Raw genomic sequence first — 26996 nt, 5'->3', positions numbered from 1 at the left:
GGACAGGGACAAGAGGGAATAGGGGAGGGGATTTCAGGAGAAAAGGGGAAGAAGGGTTTACAGAAACAAGTATAGCGGACACATGGGCAAAAACTAAGGAGGGTGGAAATGGGAGGGAGGTGGGGAGCCCTGGGGGGGGGGGGGCTGGGATGGGAGTAAAAGACAGAAAACTGTACTTGAACAACAATTAAAATAAGTAAATTTACAAAAAAAAAGAAGTCTAACATCGTCTTTCTTACAGTTTTGAAAATTACTAAATTATACCAAGTATCCCCTTGGGGATTAAAAATGACATTGGATATTTTATAACTCTTTTTCCCTCAAAACTTCAAGTCTTCTTAAGTATCTTGGATTTAAAAGATAAGGATATATGTAACTGCATGTCTAAAAAGTTGTTAAGTAAGTGCAAAATATTTAAAACCAAGAAATGTATTTTAAGTAACAAGGTGAAAAAATTAGAGATGAAAACATAATGAATGATCACCTCTTTTCTGTGGGCTACGGAGGCAACTTAGGATCTTTCCTTTTTCCTTTCTGCCAAGAAAGGTCCAGTGATAGAATATGTGAAAGGAAGATGGTTAGGGATAAGTATTTATTAAAAGAGTGTATTTAAATAAATATTTCTTGAACTGGATTGAACTAAACTAAACTAAATTGAAGACAGTGATGAGACTTCTAAGTGTGGTATTTTAGGACTCACAAGTTTTAGAGATTATTGCTACAGAGACAGTATTTGAAGCTGCTAGGTTTGTATCTCAAAAGCCACTGAGTGAAAAGTACATGATTGGATGACCAAAGGAGAAGGACCATGCAGCTGCCTGCTCTCTCTAAGGGTTATGGTCAAGGAAGAGAAAAATTTTTAAAAGTCTTGACCTTTACATTTACTTTAGTTTTTAAAGAGCTGGCTAAAATGAGAATCTAAACACGGGGTATGAACACTATCCTAGGAAAAAATGTGTGCATGTGTGTGTTGTCTGGGTGTAAAAGACAATGCTTCGTGTGATATCAGGAAGTCCAAATACCCTCTGCAATATAGCCATAGACTAGATTTTTAAAGTCCCTAGTTTAGGTTGACTTTCTGTGTTTTTCCACACAGGAAAAAAATGGAGAAATCAAGAAAATGTCCTCATTAAAAACAAGATTGCTCATTTGCTTGAGAGACATTCGTACCTTCATTAAATTATGAGAGTTATTCCCCAAACTTATCAGACAATAGCATGCCTCTATAACTTATTTTCTTCCCATGATCTTGATTTATCCACCTTGCAAATTCTTACTCATCTATAAATTTCCTACGTACACCTTATATCCTACACAAAGTCCTTTTTCAAATATCTTTGCAAGGCTACACTGACCCCTCTTCCCTTTGTGTCCCTGTTCTAATTTGTGTATTTTGTATGAATTGTATATATAGATATACTTTTATAATACCTATGCAGATTTTGAACTATTATTTTTATGTTATTATGGAGCTACACATATATTTCTGTTGATGTTGAGAATCAAATGTTCTATTTTTTTGGACTCCTAACTTTTCACAGTACACATTTATTTGTAGACGAATAGACTTCAAAGTCAAATACAACAGACATGAGAAATAAAGAGCTTATTTTGTGTTACTTCTTTGGAAAAACTAAGAATTTTGGTTGAAGTAAAATGAAATTAGAAGTCTATAATAAAAAGTGAGCATTGGTCATGCTACATTATAAATATAACTGTACTATTAAAAAACATTTTTCATATTAAAGGAGATTGGGGCTGCAAGTTAGATAGAAATTCCAGTTAACTACAAGATTGATTCAGTGTAATATATGCACATGGATATCATACAAATTTAATTTTTTCATTAGTAGTGAGAGGTAGAAATATAAATATAAATTTGTCTCTGAGACTATGTGATAAGTCATTGTAGACATCTGCAACTTATCTTAGGACTATGATAAGATAGTTAGGAAATAATTGCAGAACCACATTGTCACTGAGAACCTATAGAATAGCCAGAAAAAAATCATGCTCCCAAGGCCAAATGCTGTGCACACCAGGACACCAGGAATTGAAAGAACTAAGACCTGGGAGGAGAGAACTGTACAAAGGTAAACTGTGGGTTAGCAGTTGCTCTTTTCCCTAGGGAAATTTGCCAGTTTGGGCCTGGACTTGGAGGTAAGCATCTGTAATTGTCCAAATAAGAGCATGACAAAGAAATGAGAAAAAAATTAGAGTTTACATTGAACTAGAATGAAAATAGTGAAGAAATGAAGATCCTCAAATGCACTGCCAGGCTTCTCATAAGACATGTGCTGAACTATATATTAGTCTATAGATGGCCACATTCTTAGCCTTCTGAGCTTTGATTTTTTAGTTTACATTAAAGCGCAAACTCTTCCGCAACTGCCTAAACTTCTTCCAAGGTGCTGAAGCTAACTGGGTCCATCCTTTGTGAAGACAATCTCCCAGAACCCTCTGACATGTTCCAAAGGGACCTTCTGAGATTCAAACTTTATTTATACTCCTTACCTTCTGATCATTATTCACAAGAATTCATGCCTCTCCAAACTCCAGCATATATTTTCTTTTTCATTTGTTACTCTTTGATTTTTTTTGTGTGATATTCAAATGCTAGATAAACATATATTTTCTTATTGGGCAAAGAAGTCATAACTGAATATTATTTTTTGAGAATATGGAATATGCTACTCTATCACCTTCTTATCAATATTGCTATTAAGAAATCTATAGTCTTTCTGATGTCTGGTCTTTGTATAATACTTGTGGATTTGTTTTCCTCTGTGAGCTTGTGGAACATTTTCTTTATCCAGATTCCTTAAAATTTATAGTGCGGCCCCTTGGTGTTTATATATTTCTATCAAAATTGCAGGATGCTCACCAGGCCCTTCATTCTGCCATCTCATATCTTTTGTTTTAGGATATCCTAGTGCATTTTTCACTGATATCTCATCTCCTCCATTTTTTCTTGTTCTGAATTTCTTACTATTCAGACATTGTTCCTTATTGTTTTTCCTTTTAATGTCATTGTTCTTACTGCGAATTTTCCACCTTCGTCTTCTTGCTTTAATTTCTAGGTAATGATTCTAACATTATTCTCCATGACATCCCTTGAGACTTTTATATTTAGCATCATATCTTTAAATAACAAAGACTTTTTCTCTGTAAATTTATCTTTTTAAACAACCAGCAGATAGTGTTTCCACAAGTTGCTTCAACAATAATTCCACTCTATACTTTCTTCCTCTAACTTGTGATCATCTAATCAAGAGGAAGAGCTCAATACTTCCCTGGAATCCCCATCAAGAGATGTAATGCAGTTCCTTTCCCCTGGAATCTCTTGTAATGGACAGAATGTAGCTAAGGTGATGCTGTGGGATTTTTTGAGGCTAGGTCAAAAAAGTTAGGAGACTTCTGTGTTAGTGAGCTAAAGCACTGGGACTATAGCCCTTGGCCACTGTGTAAACTGAGCAGCTGATCTGAAGCTCTCAGGTTCTTAGCAATCTCAGCTCGGCAGCTGGAGGGGAAAGGGGGAGAGAGAGGAGAGGAAGAGACAGACAAATACTACAATTATCGTTTTGTGGTACGCCATTATATTTGTGGTGTTTTGCAACAATGGTTAATCAGAAGAGCAATCTATTTTATTTCTTGAGTATAACACATATAAATTAATACTGAATTCTATACTCTTGTACACTTATCTTGCATACCTATGGAAGGTGTTCTTACGAGCTCATATTCTCTAATTCTTTGAAATTGCTTTTTTATTTGTGTTTTTCTCTATGACTTACACTAACAGACTTATTCAAATGTTTTGATCGGTAATTTAACTGGATATATAATGTTTTGTTTCAAATAATTTTCCCTCAGAAAATTTTAGAAATTGTTCTATTTTCTTCTAACACCCAATTTTGTTGAAGATTTCTAGTCAGAATCTGATTTACACTTGATTATGTTAAAAGTGATTTTCTGGGTATATTTATACTGGAGACCATGTACTTGTGGTTTTAAAATCTCATAAAAATAACTGTAGAAATTAAGCTCCTTTATTTTTAAGTTTTATGGAGTCCTTCCCATTTGATCATTTGATGTCTCTCCTCATCTGTGGAAAGAATATTGAGATGTTTTATATTTGATTACTTTAGCACTTTCTAGTCTGATCTTGTTCTCTCCCTCCCTTCTTCCCTCTCACTCTTCCTTTGTTTTGCTAGGTTTTCTGTTAGAAGCTTATTAGATATCTAGATTTATTCTTGACTCCTTTATCCATGTCACCTCCTTTTAAAGTTTTTTTGACTATATATCACTTGAAATGAAATGCATGTTTCAAATGACTTTTCTTATAAAAATGCCCTACATTTTTTGTTCTCTTAGAAAATTTAATTTAATTATTCTAAAGTTCTTTACTCAGTGTGACTTATTTCTTCTACTCCAGAGAGTAATGCTCTGTTTATCAAATGAGGTGTTTCTTGTGTGCTGTGAGATTTTCTAAAGTGTTAATGACATTTTGTTATTCCTTTACATTTGTGGAAAAGGTTCATTAGAAGCTTGAGTGATTTTTCTCCTTCCCTAGAAGCCTGGTCATTAAGTGGTCATGACTGCACAGTATCCAAACAGCATCATCAGGCAGGCTCTAAATAGTGCATGGTGGCAGCTGCTAGGTTGGCTTGCCACACTTCCCTAGGTTTGGCTACTAAAGACACACGGAACCCAAACAGATGCAGGCAGTTTACTAGGCTAATCAGAGCAGATGGCCTAAGCTTCATGTCTGAGTCAGTTTCCCTTGTCCCTCAAGTATCCAGGGGGGGCTGCAGCATCACAGAGTCGCTGTGTATATATGGCTGTGTCACAGCTGAGAGACACTGAGTCCAGGAAACCCCCAAGGGAATTTCTATCATAACCTTTATTTCTCTGGAATGGAAGCAAATCATGAGGATTTTACTGTCCTGGAATATCACTGGGTAGTCAATTAGTTTCTATTTTACTATTCCGAAATGTAATTTAATCTAAGCAAATTGGTTGCTAATATCTAGAAGTGAAAAAATGTGAGAAATTAAAAATTGTCTTCCAACAAGAATAGAATATGTATATTGGAATTGAGGACTTCGGAATAAATTGTGCAAATGGGAAATGGGAAGGTAATGCGGTCCCATCTCCATTAGAATGCACCATGTGCTGGTATCAGCAATACCCAATTTGAGAGCCATAATCTCTTCCAGAAAATTATTTGATTGAATATTTTCCTTATGCTATTAGTAGGTGGGGAGGTAGGAAGGAGAGGCCAGTCAATACAGCTGATTGTTGAGGAAGTAAACTAAATAACCAATGGGTCCAAAATAAAGTTGAAAATAATACTTCCATCTCAGCTTCTTCCTGTACGACTCTTACCATCATCTACTGTGCTCTGGGGATGGTGTAGCTACCACAGTAACCATTCCATTTTAAGTGCCCATAAAGTCTCCATAATTTTTGTTCATCTGAAGCCTCATTGGTTTGTTCCCTGTGCTAGTAATCTAATCTATATATAATCTAATATATGAGATACATAATCACATATATAAATATGAGATGTGATCATGAGAATATATATATATAATCTTTTATATATGTATTTTTCTTCTTTTTCAGATGGGAAAGAAAATAAAAGTTATTAGGCTACCAAATTAAAGAAAACATATTTCTTTTAAAAATCATGCAATTATACTAAATCATTTTGAAATCGTAGCTCTAATTGCTTTCCAAATAACTGTGCCTTAATTTAAATTACAATATAAAATGTAAGTGTGAAGATTATTGTGTTAATTTCTATTTTTGGCTGCAGAATCTCTAAATTTCAAGTATATTTAAAATCTATAGAATGTAATTACTTTTCATGATTAAATCAAAAGAACTCTTTTTAGTACAGCATAAGTGATAGAGTCGATAATATTGTAACAACTATGTATGATTGCCAGGTGGGTACTTGAAATACCAGGGGTAATAGTTTGTAAGGTATGATTGTCTAATCAGTATTTTGTACACCTGAAACTAATACAAAGTAATAATGAATATAAACTGTAATTAAAATATACTTTTAAAATTTAAAAAATAAAACTAAACTAAACCAAAAAGACAAACCAAAAAAGGACTTTTTAATAATGTTTAATTAAAATCACTTTATAATATTAGAAATATTTCTGATATTTCTAAATTTTTAATTTTTAATAAATCACAAAAATATTTTATCCATACTCAGATATTTGAAATGATTTTGAAACAAAGTTGATAAATTTTATTCCCATGATTTCTCAGTTTAAAAAATACCATAACTATAAATTATATTTAAAAGTACGCTCTTCAAGTTTGCCCAGGCCACCTCATTTCCTTTGCCTGAATTCTAGGAAAATTGTTGATGTGCATATCGGGTGGTAATATGATGAGGGAGAATCAATGGCTTTCAGTGTTGTCAGTACCATACTCTGCAATTTGAAAACAGATAACAGTAGGGTTATTAGAATCCATTCCTTTTTTTTTGTATTTACTCTTTACTCTTCAACTCTGATGCTTCCTATCTCCCACTGATACTACCTTAACAATTTTTTAAGTGGAAAATTTTTGGCTTTTTCTGTATTACCTGTGACTTTATTGTTAACAATGAAAGCTTGATATTTTTCTCCTATTCTAATACCCTTAAACGTATACTTATTTTCCTGTTTGTCCTTTTGAATTTTTATCCATTCTGTTTTTAGTGAAAAAGAATCACCTGCTGGTTGAAAATGAGTTCTATGTATTTCCATGTAATTTCATGCTTACTTTTATTAGTGATCCTCTTCACATAAATATAAAGATAATACACCATTAAAATTCAATAGCAAAATTTCATTTTTTAGCTAAGTTGTTTGATTGCATTCTTTAATCATAAGTCAAGAGAGAGGAAAATGAGATGAATTTCTATTCAGCTAGAAAAAAAAAAGGTTGTCACTAACTATCTCTGTCTATGAGAACAAATGATTACTACAGTTTCTGCAGCCATGGTTGATAAATCAACTAAACCCTCCCTGCTGAACTTAACAATTGCTTAAAATTTGGTGTAGTCACTAAACCAAATAAGTTGAATAGAATGGACTAAAGATACAACTAACGATGCATACCAGGCTTCTCAGGCATGAATTGAATTGTTTCTAATTCCTTTGAGAAATCACTACAGAAATTTTATATATTTGCTTGAAAATTTAACCACCCTCGAAATTCTAGTTTTTAGAAACAAGACAAATGTATAAAGATAAAATACAGAGCCTATTATAATTTTATGTGATATCAAGGAAAATAGGCATGGAAAAAAGAAAAGGACAATGTTTTTTTTTAAACAGAGAGTAATAAAGTAAGTATATTATAAATCTAAGGTCATCCAAGTGTTGAGAATCTGTAAGATTTTCAGAAAGTAGATGTTGAGGATTACTCAACATCTTTTGGGGAAAATTTTTATAACTGAGGATGATTAATATAAAACTATTATATTTTATCATTTGAGAATATTTGGCTATACAGAAATTACATACAGAATTTACACTATTAAATTTATTTAGCTGTACATTATTATTAAGCTATGACTGGAATTCTGAATTTTACAGAGCATTCAGAATTTCAAATATTCTTATAAACTATTATTTATGTTTAGGAAGTAAGGACATTATGACAAAATAATTATAAGAAATTAGTAAAGTAATAATCTATTGGAATAGAATTTTGAAAAACTATAATTATAGTAAAGGAAGTTAATTTAGAAAACTATATTTTTATCTTAGATGACTACACTTATATGGAAAATTCTATTCAATTCTAAAGGGAGTAAGTATATACTTTAAGATAATAAAATTCATGCCTTTCTGAGAGTATACTTTTGAAATTAAAACAAAGGAAAAGGCCAGAGTCAAGACTTAAGATGTCAGTATAAAAACTAAAAGAGAAAAAGGAACAAAGAATAAAAAAAATCAAAGAATATCATAAGAAAAGATATCCAGATTATTACAGTTTATATCAGTTTAGTCCAACAAACAATGAGCAAGTATGCTGTGTCAGAATCAAGTGTTGAGAGGTGGAGAAGTCTTTGTTTTTGCCCTGCTGTGACCTGCCAATATGAAATGTAATATTTCACCTTAGTTACTGAAATATATTACAATTATGTTGTTTAAAATCTGGTATATATTCTCATGAGCCTAGTCTTATCTCATTTGGCAATTTTATTTTAATGTTTTATTGATTTTTTAAAGAAACTCCATTCTTTAAAAGCAAACATTTTTTCCTCAGGAGGCCTGGTGGTGGTGGTGGGGGCGGGGGTGGGGGTGGGGGTGGAGGGTTGGTGGGAGTCTGGAAGAGGGGAATTAGCCACATATAAATTATTTGTTTTAAACGGCCTCTTTATGAGGGCAATTCTTCCCATAAAAGATACAAACATTGTTTCTCTAATTTGTTTTATTAGTTCACACAAATAAATATGCCATTAAGAAACAAGTTTCAATAGAATTAACCTTTCCCCCCGGTTTAGTAGAAATAAACAGGTAAAGAAAATAAGCGGCAGTCGCTTTACGTATCAGGCGGACCGCCCTGCAAACCTTCATCAGCCAAGTCATGCATTACAGACAACGTCAGCACCGAATAGACCTCAGCTGAAATTTGTTGGTTTGTGACATTTTTGGCTCCTAATATTTGTACACAAATGTATTTCTGAGCGCATAAATAGAATGTTTTTAATAAATTACTTTTTTCAAAACCAACCTAATGCCCAGCTGCAATATGTACATATTGAATCTAGGTCAATGTCAGAACAATTCTTCCTTTAGACATTTCACTATTGGACGGATTCACACTACAATATTTTCTTTAACTTAAAAAAATACGTTTATTGACAGAGTAAACTTAAAAGATCTCTGTCTGACTGAAAATATATACTGGTTAGAAAAGACAAAACAATATTCTTAACAAAAGCAAATTTGTAGGTAAATATTATTAAAAGTGGTTGCATCTAACAATAAAACAGATTAAAACAGTGGTTGATGAGGTTTAAAAGAAACAGGTTTCAAATAAATATTTGAGAACAAAGTCCAAGTTTCATAAAAAAAGAAACATTACAATCTACTTAAAATTGCTATTCAAAAATATGAAGAATGAAACTTTTTATTTAGACCTGTTTAGCTGATTAAAATGGAAGAAAAAAAGCACTTTATTTTAGGCCAAATTTTGGTTGGTACACTTCTTAGGCCAGCGACAAATTAAATGTATAGCATTCTTCCCATACTTTAAAGTGTGATTTTTTTTTTATACTTCGCTATTTTCATGTCATTGCTCTTAAATGATTTATTAAGTCTTCATTACTTTATCTCTAAATTTGTGAATATCTGATTTGTGTTTTGCCTTTAATTTAACATTTTTGGATGATTTTAAGTGGGTGATCCATTATCCTAGCTTCCCAAGCCCAGCTAAAAGCAAGGTTTTACTTTCTCTTGATTAAACTACAATGAGGTAATGATGCTCCATTTGGAAATATTTTAAATGCCATGTGTGTTATATAAGTGAATGGGTATGTTTGAATGTGTGTGTTTCAATGCTCCATGCGTTTCCTTTTGCTTGCATGTTTCTGGCATATTAAACAGGTCGGTAGGAAGATATGTTCATAAAGAAGTCCAAGCACCAATATAGTACATGGCCAACACGTAATTCTTACCTATGCAGCCACTTCCATTTTGGAGTGGTTCCTTTAGATTCTTCTTTTCACTTATATAGTTAAAACTACATTGAACTAAATATGCTTTGGGTAGAAGCTATTGTATTTTTTTTCATTTATGTGTGCCCCAAAATGTAATAATGCTGTGCATTTAGGCAGGGCCTTATAGGTTTTAAAGAGTTTGCATATCCATCATCTAATTTTGATTTGCAAAATTACAGCTTGCATGAATAGATGTTATATTTTTCTTTAAAAATATGGAAACTAAGACTAAGAGATTAGATCATGGTTTCAAAGAATTTGGCTGCTAACATGTGCAGAAGTTTAAAATTCAAGGTTCTTTACAAATGGTTGTCAGTATTTTAAGAGTAAAGGAATTTCAGGTTTAAATGTATTGCTGATAGATTGATGTATCCAATACTATGCACAAAAATAAAGTGAAATAAAGAAAAATTATGCTTTCTCTGTGATGTTTTACATCTATTTACTAATATGCTAGTATACTATAGTCAAATAATTAAAGTTTCCTGGTAATATAGTAATACATTTGAATCCTAGCTGTATAATAATTTAACAGATAAGTTTCAGTTTCCTCTTGGTAGAGTATGAATGGCAATCTTCCTATTGACATACAGTTGTGTAAATTAGAGCATTTACAGTGCCTATAAAAATGGAAATGCACTATGCCCTCGAAAATGGTAATTAATATTATGTTTACTACTTAGTGTTTACAAGTGTTACACATATTTCACTTTTACATAGTGAAAATATTCTTTTATATATAGACAAAAACATAACTGGAACAGAATACTTATGGATTTGAATATAGAAATTTCAGGGGGGTTAACATAAATTTCATGTTATGTATTAGTTATTTCAGAAATATGTGCTTGGTACAGATTTGCACTGGATCAAAATGGATCAAAGACTTAAATACCAAATGCAAAACTAAAGGCTTCTAAGACATAGCATAGAAGAAAACCTACAGCAAACCTTGGTTATATAAAGTACAAAAAAGGGGGGGGGGGGGGGGAAAGGAGGGGGTTTGAGAAAAGAAAAAAAAGAAAGGGGATGGGGGGGGGGGGGGGTTTACAAAAAAAAGGGGGGGGGGGGGGGGGTTAACAAAAGCATGATCCATAAAAGAAATAATTGGTAAAGTAGACTTCATTAAAATCAAAATATCCTGTTTTGCAAAAGAGAACAGAAAAAGAATGAGAAGATAGGCTACAAAATAGAAAATATGTATAAAGACACTGATTAAGGACTGTTATCCAAAATGTACCAAGAGCTCTTAAAATATAAGGATGGAAAATAGGCACACAAAAAGGCCCTCTACCTTAAATGTCATGAGGAAAATGGAAATTCAAATAACAGTGTGTTACCACTACATACCTATTCAAATGTTCCAGATCTGGAACACCTTTACTGGCAAAGTTGTGTAGCAATAAGAATCATCATTCATTGCCAGTGGGGATGTAAACTGGTATAGCTACTTGAAGAACAATTTGAAGATTTCTTTTTTTTAATTAAAAAAATTTAATATCAATATATGGTTGCTTCTCATAGGTCCCTCGCCGGGAACTGGCCTGCAACCCAGGCATGTGCCCTGACTGGGAATTGAACCACAATCCTTTGGTTCACAGGCCTGCACTCAATCTGCTGAGCTACACCAGCCAAGTCTAAAGGTGTCTTACAAAGTTAAACATACTTTTACCATATGATCCAGCAATGGTGCTCCTAGGTATTTACTCAGAGGAGCTGAAAGAACTAAAGTCCACATAATAAACTGCACATTGATATTTATAGCAGCTTTATTTATAACTGCCAAAGCTTGAAAACAACTGAGATACTCTTTCATGAGTGAATGGTTAAGTAAAATGGTGCATCCAGAAAATAAAATATTATTTTATACTAAGAAAGAAATAAAATAGAAAACCATAAAAAAACATGAAGTGACCTTAAATGCATATTACTAAGTGAAGGAAGCCTATCTGAAAAGGGCCATATAGTACCGAATTCTAACTAGTAACACTCTGGAAAAGGCAAACTTTTGAAAAATGTAAAAAGGTCATGACTGACAGGGAGGGGGGAGGAAGAGATTAATAGCCAACTGTAGAGGATTTTAGGGAAGTGAAAATACTCTATAAGATAACATAATGATGGGCATATCATCATGCCTTTGTTTTATACCTTTGATGACTCAATGTCAACCCTAATGTAACCTTGGACTCTGGGTGATTATGATGTATCATCGTAGGTTCATTGACTCTAACAGCTGTACCACTTTATTGAGTAATGTTGATAATATGTATGTGTCAGAGTAGGGGTGATATGGAAAATATTTGTACCTTCCCCTCAATTTTACCATGAACCTAAAAGTGCTATAAAAATGAAGTCTTAAATTAAATAAGTAAATAAACAATTAACAAATATTTCTATAAGAAATTTATGAAAATAAACTTTGGTGGTAAGAAGAAAAAGACATCCAGCAGTTTAACTCTTCATGTAAGGTTAATCAGTGATTAGCTTCAAAGAATCCATTGCGTTCTTCTTTTCCTTTAAATGACTTTGTAATTTATATTATACAGAAGTCATGGGCACTGACCATAGTATTTAATTGAATACAAAAATTCAGAACTGTAGGAAAGGCCAGTGTATCTATCTATTCCCACTGTGTATCAAAATAAACAAAAGTCTGCCTCTGTTGACCAGTTATATCAAAAACTTGCTGAGTAGAAATAATCTTTAAAATACCGATGGTGTCAATTAGAAAAAGATGAAGAATAAAATTACTTTAGTAAAATGTCTTTCATGTAAACTTAAAAATATACACTTATATAACTATATTCAGAATTTTAGAAGGAAACATGTTTTATGAAAATTATACCTCAAAAATTAAAAAAAAAACTTTTCTTGAAGAGATTTATAGAGAAAGGTTAAAGACAAGAGTTACCTTTCCTTTTTTTCCTGAGTGTAGAATTTGTTGTTTCTTGTCTTTTTATTAGCCATATCAATATAGAAATACAAACTGTAAAGTATATAATGCCGTCTCCAACTTAATCTACTCAACTACTCTGTTTTTAGTTGTGTTGAAACCAGAAAATCAAGGGATAAAATGATTTTCCCATAATCATACTGATAATTGTGACAGAGCATGGGATTGAGCACATCTTAAAATATACTGCTCCAAGGTGAGCATTAACTGTTTTTTTTCATTATAAACAAATTCAAAACATCATTTTCTACTTACTCTACATAACATCTGTGGTTAATATCTGTGGAAAGGCAGAACGACTGCTCTGTAAGGTCAGAACAAGACAAGATTTTCCATTCACATCATTTCCATTTAAAATAATACTGAAGATTCTGATTGTTGCAATTGGTAAAAAAAAAATACAATCACAGCTGTACTAATTTAAAGAAAAATAAGCACCATTTAAATGTCAGCAGTTAGTAACAAGGTACATTTGTGAATGCTCTGAAATTATTCTGGCCTCCAAATGCGGTTTTGACCTGGCTAGACTCTGCAGAGTGAGACGAACAATGTGTCAGCATTTATTGCCTTTGAAGTTCTCCTGGTTTAGTACTTATTTTACTAAAGTTTTGTTACCTAATAGCTTTTTCCTAATTTGATCTGAAGAAAGAAAAGCAATAGTGTCCATTAACTCATCCCTTCTTTTATAAGTCTCATATTAGTGAAAATGGAAATTGGTATCAGTAAACACCCAATTTAAAAGTTTTGAGGGAGAACCAGTCATCCCTCACTGTATTGTGACATCCCTCCTCCATAACCAGCATCTCAATAGTTATGAATTGTATATATAGTATATATTATTAAATAACTGATAGGCTTCTGTGCATTTAATAGCAAGATTCATGATGAACCTTGAAGACTGTACAGGCAATGGGGAAATTTTTAAGATGTTGAAGATAAAAAAAATGGAAGTAAAAGTAATAGGAACTGCTTCCAGCAAACTAAAAGACTGATTAATGTTACAAGCCACAAAGGTCAGCCATAAGAAAATGCCTCAGAGAAAAATGTAACCGAGAAAAATGGGACAGGAAAGTACATTAAGTCAGAGGTCAAGAAGGCATTATTATTGTTTTGAGTCAAGGTCAGTATAACAATAAAGAAACAATTAAGGAATCCCACGAGGACTGAAGTTAAGACACTAGTTAGAGTAGATTAGCAGAAAGGCAAGTAGGGGAACAGATTATTAATTTTTATTGAGTATTTACATTATGCCAAAAACATATTTATTCCATAAATTATTATATTCGATTTTAGCAATAGCTTCATGGAAAAATTCTAATATCCAGTGGTAAGTTGGCAAATTATTTACAACTAGCTCTCAGAGGCAGGAGTCCTGATTTGCAGTCCCTGCCAATTCCTGTGGTGTAACTATCACACCGTACTCAATTTAAAACTGTCACCATGGCATCAACTGGCATGCCGACATCCTGAAAACTTAACACCGGGCATTTACAAGCTGGCATCAGCAAGCTCCATCGGTGTAATAGTGCTACATCTAGTTTAAAAATAAAGACACTCAAAAAAGTAATAAATTCAGGAAAGGATAGACTCAAATTTATGCAATGTTTTTCTGGTTCAAAAATTCATATTTTTACTAAATTAGTATTCAGAAAACATCATCTGCATGGCTATTGAAGATTTTATCCTAGAGCACTGGCTAGGCCAGAAATCAAAATTAATTTTGAGGAATAAAGTCCACCATCCTATGGACATCCAGAAAACAGCTTTACAATGCTGAAATTGGCCTTACCACTCTCAGTTAAAAAATAAATATACCTATAGAGAAGGTTTCCCTCTTCCTCTTCTTGAAAAGACTCAAAGGATTTTAGGAGATCAAAAGAAAAAAACACGTCTTTGAAAAAAAAAAAAAACAAGTGATACCCTGAGGCTACTCACGCCCTGACTTTTAAAGGAGCAAGAGGAAAAGACACTAAGAGAGGACACCCGGAGGTGACGATCTAAAAAACAAGTTGTCTGGGTTCGATTTGATTAAATACTTACTGTCACATGGTAAGAAAAAAATCAACACCGTCTTAGTTAGGGGAAAGGGAACGGCGACGTGGGCTGATAGCAGAAGAAGAGAGCACCAGTGTTGGCACACACATGGCAGGGTCCAGTGAGTCACAGAAAAGTCATTATTTGCAGAAAGCCATGCTAGTCTGAGACTAAGAGAAATAAGAAACCTACATTTTGATTTGTCCTAGACCCTCTAAATTTGAGCTGGCTGCAAAGAATTAAAATCAAACCAACAATCTTGCCTCTATTCACACCATATTCATACCATGCTCACACATTTAGAGAACTCTTACCTTGCACTCCTGTCTCCTGCTGTGTGCAGGGGACAAACCAGACTGGGACAGAAACTGTCCCAGTGCCTGGACATATCAACTCTGGTGAATCCTGACAATGGAAGTATCATTCAGCACTTAAAAAGAAATGATCTCCAAAGCCATGAAAAGGAGAGCTATGAATAAAAGTTCCATAAAAGTGATAAAGACAAGATGCCAGAAAAATATCTAATGAGAAGCAGAAACCTAGATCACTAAGTAAGTATAACAGCAGATCATGAAGTTGTTTTTTATGAAATACATTTAGATTGAAAAACTTCTTTTCAGGACATTGTCCTCTTGGGGTGTCAGGTATACAACTTACGACCAAAGATAAAGCCAGTTGCTCAAGCTGCAGAGAAAATTATCTCACTATACGCAAAGCTAGAGAAATGAAAGAAAGAAGATGCCTCAATAAACTGAAGGTAAAAAGAAAAACACAACTCACCACAACAAGCTATGACTACAGTCTGGAGTTCATGAACATTTTAAGCCAGATTGAAAATATGTAAACCAGGGAACCCAAAAATAAAAACTTGAAAGAAGTCAGAGAAAATAGGCTGATTTTGCAGAAGCAACATTCTTTTAATAATCCATGAGAGAAAAATGTTACCTGACGTGCCTTCTATTATTAAATTCCATACCCACAAGAATTAAAATTTTAACATAATGCCTAAAATACCTTCGGATGAACAAAGCTGAAGATGACATTTCCATCATACACTGATAAAGACACATTTTATAACAAAAGCAAGTGATTCCTGTTAGGGGCTAAGGGAAATAGTCTTAAGAAAACTAAGTTGTTTGTTCAACCTTAGCTGCTTGCTCAAGCTTGGGTGGGGGGACTGCACCCCCACCCCCACCCCCACCCCCGGGCAAATGTTCCAGGAAGTTAAGCAGATAGCTTCTTGGAACATCCGTTAGTGGGGGAGGGGGGATTTTTACCCCTAGCATGAGCCCCTAGGCCAATGGCTAACCTGAGCACGAGCTGTTCATGAGCCCTGCCAGCCAATCATCAGCAAGATCATGAGCCCTAGCATAAGCCCCTGAGCCAGTAGCTAACTGCCACCTTTTGCTTCTGGAAGTTGCTTGCTTGCTCGCTTCTATAAGAACCCTAGCCCGCCCTGGCTAGTGTAGCTCAGCGGATTGAGCGCGGGCCTGCAAACCATGCGATCGCGGTTCGACTCCCAGTCAGGGCACATGCCTGGGTTGCAGGCCAGTTCCCAGTGGGGGACACATGAGAGGCAACCACACACTGATGTTTCTCTCTCTCTCTTTCTCCTTTCCTTCCCCTCTCTCTGAAAAAAAAAAAAAAAAAAAAAAAAAAGAACCCTAGCCTGTAAGCGCCAGGCACGACTCTCATTTGCAGCCTTTGGCACTCGTGTGTCTCCGGAGGCACCCCGAGAGTTCGCCCCTGCGCAGGTAAAACTTTGAAACTTTGGCCAATAAAACACCTCTGACTACCCAGCAGTCTCCGACCCTTCTTGCTCGCAAGGACGGGATGTAACAATTCCTAATTGAATTTCTGAGATGCAAGAAGAAATAAAGAGTGAAGAGAATGCTCAGCTACCCCAGAGGCAGAAGCTCATTCATGACTGCCAACTCCATCCCTCTGTCCCGCTGGACTCAGGATAAACAAACACATACAAACAAAATTTGCCACTAGATTTGAATGCTGGCTCAAAATAGTGATAAAATGGGTGTCAAGAAAAGTTGAAAAACTCATAGCTCTTGGAGATTTTTGCGGGGGATATTTGGAAAAGACACCACTGAACAGAGAAATCCAGTGATGCAATTCAAGCTAGTTGGCCAAAACACAAAATGTTCCTCTAGATAAATGTCTATCATGGCACACATACTAGACATTTTACAAATAAAATAAAGTTAATTCTGGGCTGAGATTTGACATCTTAATTTACCATTTTAAAGTTAAAAGTTTAAATAATCTATAAATGCATAAAGTATAGTTTTAAATGTGAAGTTAGTAAAACAATTGTACTGTAGAGGGAATCTGAAATATATATAAAATGCCCGTTGCCAATTAGAAGTTTAAGAAGAGAAGCAAAAATTTGTATTTTATATTCCAACAAAATTAGTGTTTCTGTTTCTAAATTCTGTTCATCAACCTGGTTACATGATTTTCTTTTTAACTTTTAGTTACAATTACCAGGAGCAATAGAATTCAGTTATCCAACTAGCAACATAATTAGAATACAATAAAATACTAATATTAAATAATATTACTTAATAAAATGCTTGTTCAAATTTAACTGTTATTTAACTGTTAGTTTAAAACTGACTTCAGAAAACTTATTAAAGCATTTCTTCCTCTTCTATTCATGCCTTCATAAGAAGCAACTAAGAATATGAACATATACCAAATGAGACATTAATGAGCAAACACAGTAACATAATTTCATATTTTCACTTTCTTTACTGAAAAGAGCATTATTCTTCAGTACAATGGGGACAAAATTTAATTCAATATGTAATTATATATTGTCTCTAAGAAGGAAAATAAGAGGGCTTTGGAAGAAATTCATAATACCATAATAACAATTTCCCCATGCTTCATGGACATTAAACACATACCTGTTACTGATAAATTATATTAAGATACTTTCTGCAAAGAAAGTATGTGTGATTTAATACATTTCATTCTATAAACACTTATCTTGAGTTTTTGCTAAAATGCGTTTAGTTGATTCTCATATAATCTTCATTATAAAATATAGATCTTAAAAGTTTTATGTTTGAAAAACAATAGGTTAAGTGTAGATTAAAATTTTATTTGAATGTAACCATTTTAAAATAACAAGGAAACTTTTCTAAATGTATTTGGCAAAGAAAAACTATTTAAAAATTTATGTATTTCTTTATTTTTACCAAGAGGGAAAGAGAAAGAGAAAGAGTGGGAGAGAAACATCAATGTGTGGTTGTATCTTGCATAACCCTACTGAGGACCTGGCCCACAACCCAGGCATGTGCTCTGATTGGGAATCAAACTGATGACCCTTTGGTTCGCAGTCCATGCTCAATCCACTGACCTACACCAGCCATAGCTGGCAAAGAGAAACTTTGAGTCATTGTTTTATTATTATTTATCTACTATTATGGAGTCCTTCTATCTTCTTCCAGCTATTAGTCCTTCTATCTACTTCCAATTATTACTAGTTTTTGTGAATTCATTGGCCTATAACTACAGAAATGATAGCCATTTAAAAACAAATGTATACTTATTTTTTGTAAAAACATACTCCAGTAAAATTCAAAGTGCACACCATAAGGGGGTGAATTTTAAAAGGAGTTATGTGACAGACTGAAGAAAGAGAAACAAGAGATAAAGAGGCTCGTGGGTGGAGGGTATTAGAAAAATGGCGATTATAAGAGAAATCTAGGAGATAAGGCTGTGATGGCAAAGAAAAGATGCAAACACTCACAACCTGTCTGGGCTAGTAATTCGAGGGAGGAAAGAGAGGAGCGGGGGACTCAACGGACATGCCACAAATCTCTAGAGCGCAGTATGGCCAGTGGAGTGTGGTTATGTGTTTGGGTGCTGTGCATGTCTCAGTTTCGGTTATTATCACTGAAGTGGACTTACTGCATATGTACATGATACTCTTGATATTGCATATCATAGTACACAAATAACTTCATCACAGAGTTTAGCAAATATTCGTTATCACGACTACACATAAGAACTTAGAACTAAAAGAATGATTGTGGTTATCATTTCTCTATGAGCACCCCATACTTAATTTTTTTATATTGTTTTCTTAATTGTCAATATTTGACATTTTGCTTAAAATACTAACAGCGAGCCTATTGTCCATAATTTTAAGTGGAAAAATATGATTTTTGCACATTATACCCAAACTCATAACCAATTCCTTAAAAGGTAACTAAAACACAGTAAAATCTCTACATATGATTAACATGCTATATGTTAGTATATAAAATGCTTAAATCAGTGTTAACTGATTGTTTAAAGTTTAATGGAAATTTCTTAAAGTGATTATAACACTTAATGGCTGTTCTCTTTGACAGTCTTTGCTGTCTTCAAACCATCAGTAAGTGATTTGGAAGTTCTACAAGTGTGCCCTGGCTGGTGTAGGTCAGTGGATTGAGCAAAGGGGCGCTGGTTCAATTCCCAGTCAGGGCACATGCCTGGGTTGCAGGCCAGGTCCCCATAGGGGACACATGAGAGGCAACCACACACTGCTGTTTCTCTCCCACTCTTTCTCCTTCCCTTCCCCACTCTCTAAAATAAATAAAACATTAAAAAAAGAAGTTCTACAAGTGTATCTGGAATGCAACTCAAGATCTCCCTGAATATTACAGTAAGCATTTAGGATGTAAGCATATTTTTCCTATATGCCTGCTGGCTAAAATATCACTATTTGGAAGGAGATGATAAGTATTGTTGTGCATTTAGAGAATCAAAAACCAAGAGGTGTTCTTTCTGGAAAACATCAGGGCTCTGCAAAGCTTGCTTCTATCTTAAAATGTTGTTATTATCTCTTATTTGGGGATTAGTTAAAGTGCCTGCAAATGCTCACACAGGTTCACATTATTTTGTGGTCTTTACCTGTGAGTGAATAAAGTCCACATTCATCCAAATATTTAAACATCTCCTCATCAGGAAGGTCTCTACAATCATCCTAATTATTTTCTCTGAGGACTTTTTGTAACTAAAATTACCTACTATGTTTTCATTCCATGCCCCATTCTTTTTATAACTGTAATTAATTGCCTTCAAATAGAAAATAATGGTACACCAACACCCCTCCTACCCCAATCCCACCACTAAAATAAGGTCTGTGTGTGAGCAGCTAAATTGATTTGTTATTTTGTTTTTGTTTTTGGTCATGTTGGGATTTTAAAATAAGTTGCCTCAGAATTTTTGTTTCAACAAAATTACAGTTTTTAAAATACCCAAGTGGGTGTATCCATCACTCCGAACTCTCATATAACATGAGGTTTCTTGGATACCCACTGGAGATCTAGTTCACCCTAAGAAGACTGCAGTGGGAAGGTCAGGGCAGCTGCTTCTCCCCACCCTCGCTCCAATGTACTCCTCCTTACCCTGCTGTAGCCAGGTTAGACTTCCATTCATATTAAGAGCAGAAGTGATACACTCTAATATATTTGGCACAGTTGGTATTTCTGGAATTTGTGAATGTTTAAAGTTGGGTTATTCTCTCATGGATCATGTTTTCACATTTTCTGGGAGATTGTGTCTCTAGAAATTTTCCGAGATCCCTTCTATATGAAGGATTGTCCATGAAAACCCCCTTCCAGCACCTCTGCCAATTTTTATTTGAATTATTTTTTTCTTTTGGTATTGCATTGTGTGAGTTCATTTTATATTTTGCATGTTAACCTGTTATCAGATGTATTATTGGCAAATATCTTCTCTCATTCAGCAGGTTGTCTTTTTGTTTTGTGGATGGTTTCCTTGACTGTGCAAAAGCTTTTTATTTTGATGTAGTCTCATTTGTTTATTTTTCTGGTTTCCCTTTTGTGAAGAGATATACCAGAAAAAATATTGCTAAGAGAAATGTCTAAAATTTTTCTGCATACATTTTCATCTAGGATTTGTATGGTTTGGAATCTCACAGTTAAGTCTTAAGACCATTTTGAGTTTTTCTGGTAGTGTAAGAAGATGGTCTAGTTTTACTTTTTTCATGTATCTGTCCAGTTTTTCTCAATACTATTTATGGAATAAGCTGTCTTTACCCCATTATATGTTCTTTCATCATTTGTCATATATTAATTACCATGTAGATGTAATTTAATATCTGCTCTCTCTCCCTTTTACTTCTCCAAAGAGGACATACAAATGGCCAATAGACATATGAAAAGATTTTCAATGTCACTAATCATCGGAAAAATGTATATTAAAGCCACAATGAGATATTACTTCATATCTGTCAGAATGGCTACCATCAATTAATCAATAAACACATGTTGGTCATGATGTGGAGAAAGGGGAAGCCTCATGTACTTGTTGATGGGATATGCAGATTGGTGTAGCCCCTAAGGAAAACGGTATGGAGGTCACTCAAAAAATTAAAAATGGGAATGCTTTATGATCCAGTGATTTCACTTCTGAATATGTACCTTAAAAAACATAAAACACTATTTATTGTAGCATAATTTACAATAGCCAAAATATAAAACCAGCCCAAGTGCCCATCAATTGACAAATGGATAAAAAATGTGTTAACACACATATAAAATGGAATATTACTCAGACATAAAAAAAGATTGGAATCTTCCATTGTAAGAGCACAGATAGGCCTTGAGAATATTATGCTGGTTAAATAAGTCAGTCAGAGAAAGACAAGTACCATATAGCTTCACTTATATGTAAAAGCTGAAGAAAAAAATAAACAGAATTGAAATAGACTCATGGTACAAAGAATGATGGTTGCCAAAAGGGAGGCAATAGAGAGACTGGGTGAGAAAGAGGTCAGAGAATTAAGAAGCACAAATTGGTACTTACAAAATAGTCATGGGAATGTAAAGTACAACACAGGGGATACGGTCAATAATATTCTAATAACTATGTATGGTGACTGGTAGGTACTTGACATATTGAGGGATCACTTTTTAAAGTATAAGCTTGTCTAACCATTAAAATGTACACCTCGAACTCATACAGAATGATACCGAATGTCAATTATAATTGAAAAATAAATTTAAATTAAAACACTTTCAAAGAAATGAACAATAAATTTAAAAAAATCGAAGCCTATACCTTGAATTTCCAATCTCAACATTTAATGACATCCATTCATGTAATGCAAATCCCAAAATGACTTCATTTACACTTTACTCGCAAGTACCTCAGAAACAGAATATGGAAGACTTGCACTGACTGTTTTGCTCTTGGCTTTTGGAGCCTACTATATCTGAGGCAAAACAGCCCCCAAATTTGTTGTTACCCTTATTTCTTTCTTTCTCTTCTTAAAGGCAGTACTTTGTGGGCATAGAAATTATATTTTCACTACTGCATACATAATGCCAGAGAAGTACCTAGAAAGTCTTTTAGATATTAGTTGAGCAACTGAACAAATACTTCACTAACAGTGGGCATAGGAGACCCAAAAATGTGCACGAAAGGGTGATTCAAGTGGCCAAATGCATGTCTTAAGGATTAAACAGAATGTGGAGAGCTGCTCTTGAGAGAAATCCATGGCAGCCACAGCAAATACTAATGGCAACTTGGAAGGGAAGAAACATGATTATAATTGAGAGCAGATATAGAAGCAAGAATGCTGAGAGAAGTAAAATCAAGCTCTTGAGGAAAATGAAGAAGTCAGTAACAAACTCAGGAGGTCTAGGGCAGGGTTTTTCAATCTTCGCACTACTGACATTTAGAATCAGATGATTTTATAGAAGTATCTGTCTTGTGCATTGTAGGAGTTTTAACAGCATCCCTCATGTCTGTCAAAGGTGTCAGCAGCATCCCACTTCCCAGGTTGTGATGACCAAAAATGTCTCCAGACATAGTCAAATGTCCCCTGGGGGACAAAATCATCCTTGGTCAAAACCACTGATCTGTAGCATTTTGATTCAGGTCATCATGTTCATTTCAGGGATATGTGGGCAAACATGACAACCCTAAAGGCATAGTATTGAGATAAACCAGAAAATGTATGACTCATTTCCTCATTTTCAATAACGGGACAGTTTAGAGTCAGAAAGTACAAAATGAAGTATTTGAAAGTCGACTGACCAGCAAGATGCCTGTTCATACAAAAGTAGTTAGATTTTCAGGAACAGGGTTCCACAGGCTACTCAAGAAAGAGCACGAAGTTTCATCTTGGGTTATACATGTGAAGTATGGAAGGAGAAAGCCATTGTGAACTATGGGGGTCCATGTACCCCAGGGTAGAAGGGCAGCTCAGGTAACAATGTGAGGAAAGGAGAGCTATAAATGTCTACACTGTTTTTAACCTGCTAAAATAAAAAGCAACCTTGACTGATCCAGCTGCTGGAAGACATCAGTACTTCAATGAAAAGGATATGAAATTAAATAATTAAACATGGTTTTGACTTTTCAATAATGAACAACTGAGAGCTCTGCAAGAATTATAAGCAACAGATTAAGAAGGTATGTGCCATATGTATTTTGTATTTGGATGACATCAATGAGATGATATTAGGCCTGATGGTTCAGAGGCCCCATGAATATGTTTCACATCTCTGGATTGTGCATGTTCTCATTACATCAAAAAAATATAGACAGTTCCCAAGTTATTTAAAAATATGTATTATGTGTTTACTTCCTTGAGAAAATTAATTTACTGTGCCAACTCAGAATCAGGTTTATTGTGCCCTAATTATATTATTAATTTTAGGGTGTTTGGGAATTTTTATCAATCTTTGGTTTTGATTTAAAATCTATTTTTAACATGCTTTTCTCTCCTTGAAAATAATTATATAAATGCAAACAAATTGTGTGTAGTAAATAAAACTGGTAATTCACTCAGAGCTTTACATTTATTATAGACAAAAGTAAACTCAAGAGTGTCTAGCCTTATGTCATACTTATCTATTTGAATAGTTGCAAGCCTAAAAATTTTAAATGATCTATCCAGCATAATTGAATCAGGTGATGGGGACCTGTAATTACAAGCTACATGTAAAAAGACATTATTTAAAAATCATTTATAATGATAATGTTTCTCAAATCTTAAACTGGGAATTTTAAGTATGTTTTACATAAGGTCTGCAATATGAAAACAGTGCAAAGTGGAATGTTTGAAGTCCAACTTTGAAGCCCACTGCTTTGGAAGGGGAGCAGGTATTACCCAGTAAGAAATTTCTTAAAGAGCAATTTTGTGATTATCTTGCCAAAAAAACAATAACTTAGAACACTGCTTTAGAATGTACTTCATGGAATTTAGATACACTGCTTTTTTGTCATTGAACACTGAACAAAGATTAATGCTTGAGTTCAGTACTGGCTTGGTGTCTCAGTAACAGTTGTGGCAGAGTGGCAGTTCAGCCCCTGGGCTTTCTTCCTCTTTGTGTGTGTGTCTCTCTCTTCACTTCCTTTATTTTCTTAAATAGGTTTTAAATACTTGTATACTCTATACATATGATATACATTGAGAATATATATAAGAATATACTAAGAATATATATTCACATAAAGAACATATATTAAATACATAATATATGTTAAGTATGTATATATATACATATATATACATATATATATATAAAACCACTAACATAATAATGCACTTTGATTTCATAGATGAGAAAATGAAGGACAAGAGATGATAGTTGATTTAACTACTGACAAAAAAATTAGTGGCAGAAACGAGGTTACATCTTCTGTCTTCTGATTGGCCATTATATCCTTTCCCTAGCTTTTTTTCTGCTATAATCCAATGAGAAGTAAGGGTTTCGTCCTTTGCTTTAACACTTTAAGAAGGAAAGGGTTTTTATCTGAGAAGTTATATATCATTCATTCTTTATAGGATTTGGTTGGCTCATTTTTTGGTATTTTTAAATTTCCCCCCCTCATGCATAAGCCATTCAGTCTTGCCCTTAGTCCACCAGTATAATTCTCTCCACTGGCCCTGTTCAGAGCCCGACAGATGTTTCTCAGGACAATGGTGTCTGTCACTACCTGCCTATATAGTGATTGGGACATGCATCACTCCTACGTCTAACCTAACCTTGAGACATTAAATCACTTACATCTACTACAGCACATGGCTACACTAAAAGAGGCACAGATTGGAAGGAAAATTCCTAAAAAGAGAACGAATGTAATAAATTCATTAGAAGTAATGTTGAAAAGAATATCTGGAGGATTTTAAATTTTCTTATACTTCATGCAGAAATATGTCAGCCTCAACTTATGCTCATTACAATGTATATCTATTAAAATATTATATATCCCACATTCCATTTTTAGCTTATACAAATTAATGTTTATATTTAAAATAAAGCTTTTAATTGTGTGTTATTAATGCAATATAAGTACTTAATAATAAGTAATTAATAAGTAATTAATATAAGTATATACTATACTATAGATGAGAAATTTTAAAATATTTCAAAGGTGTGAAACTGTTACAAATAAGTGATAGAAATAAAAATGGACTTGAAATATAAGCTAGATATATGCACTGTGTACATTAAAGCTACAGCATCTAATGTATTTCTGTTAATCTAATAGTTTAGCATATACCATATAGAAAAAAAAACTGGTGAATGCATTTTATAAATTCTTTATGCCTGCCATCATTAAGGAGTTTTCTGATTTGCTTTTTGAAAGCAGAGTAACAAAGAATACAAATTGAGTTGTGTATCAAGATACATAAATATGAAGTATTTACCAGCTTTAGTTGCCCAAAGTGATTTAAAATTGTAGACTAGTTTTCCCTACCGAGAACCAAGTGGTATCAGATGACTCTGGGAATTCAATTCAATACAAATCAGGTCAATTCAATCCACTAAATAATGAGCTCTACTCTGACAGCTAGAGACAAAGAGCAAAAATGTTCTTGATTTCAAGGTGATCACACTCTTGGAGAGACAACAAATGAAAGTACATAAGAAGTACCTTGAATATCATGAGAAGATATATAATGTAATGATAATTCAATTTATGAACATTTACTAAATCCTCATTAAGGATTTGATGCAGAAAAACACATGCAAATAAGCAAATCATTACCATGTCCAGGAAGAAGCAAAGGAAACTATTTAGTTTCTATGGTTCAGGTTTCTATGTTTTCATGTGGTTGGTTTCATAAACTAAAACTTGCCCATTTCAGCAACCCTGAAATTTACTTTGACCTTGTGATCTTAGTCATTCAATCACATGAAGCCAGTGATGCCTGCTCCTGCATTATTTCTGATAATATCGCTATCTATTTTTTCTTAATAGTCAACACGAGATTTAACCTTTAATGACATTTTCCCATATTACTAAACTCTTAAAACAAATAAAATAATTGAAACATGAAAAATATATACCAAAGTATTTTAAAATTAATAAGCTTCTATCCTCCAAAAATAATTTTCTTACAACAAAAACTTTTAGCACAGTTGTAATTATTTGAATTAAGCTATTAAAGTTTAGGTTAATGCAAAAGTCACCAAGACATAATGTATCTATCATCATTTTATAGTGTTAATGTGATTATATCTGTTTTCTTTTTTGTTGCTGTGTTCAACTTCTCTCCTTTCTTTGACATATTTTTATAGACTGTCCATAAAAATAATAAACTTAACTATTAAAGTAACTTTTTTCTTAAGACGTTATATACCATCAAGTAGATTCTGCCAGTCAATAAAATTAGAAATTAATACAACCTAGTTTATAGAAGCATTTATTATTATAGCACTTTTATGTCTCACTTTTCATATCATCCCCAATGATAAATAATTTTCTTTGCTAACTTTTATAATTAAATAGAATGATAATTCATTTCTGTACACATCATATTATAATAAACTATTTTTTGCCTGTTTGTCCTCCTATTTATTTTTCCTTTATATGAATGTATCCATTTTGGGACTTCAGCAAAATAAATAACACTAACATCAGGAAATGTTTTCTTATAAATAAGAAATTTGGGGGCCCTAGGTCATATATTTATATTTGTTTTCTCATTCTGCAGCATGTTAAACAACTTTTAAACATGTTTTTTCTTCTTTACTAAAGTCAACAGCTATGCAAACTTTATTTTATTTATTTATTTATATATGTATATGCATTGACATAGTTTTCTCACTATCATTGATTTCTAGCTAAAAAATCTAAATTTGCAATTTTTAATACTTCTTTAATCCATGAACCAGTGGACAGAATTCTAGTAAATCAATTCCTATACTTATCATGCTACATTCATTAATTCTACAGTTTTGCAAATTATAATGTGTATTCCATAAACAAAAG

General features: G+C 33.6%; 1 protein-coding gene across 2 annotated transcripts in view; it reads right to left on the bottom strand.

Annotated features, from left to right (window-relative positions):
• LOC119037468 (cadherin-10) overlaps positions 1-26996 on the bottom strand; it is a 79295-nt gene that overhangs the window by 51680 nt on the left and 619 nt on the right. The gene's annotated exons all lie outside the window — the stretch shown is intronic.

This window comes from Artibeus jamaicensis, unplaced genomic scaffold (assembly GCF_021234435.1).
Source record: "Artibeus jamaicensis isolate MK-2021 breed Jamaican fruit bat unplaced genomic scaffold, CSHL_Jam_final scaffold_369, whole genome shotgun sequence".
In the NCBI taxonomy this organism is placed as follows: domain Eukaryota; kingdom Metazoa; phylum Chordata; class Mammalia; order Chiroptera; family Phyllostomidae; genus Artibeus; species Artibeus jamaicensis.
The sequence above is the reverse complement of the archived record's forward strand: the minus strand, read 5'-3'. Positions and strand labels throughout refer to the sequence as shown.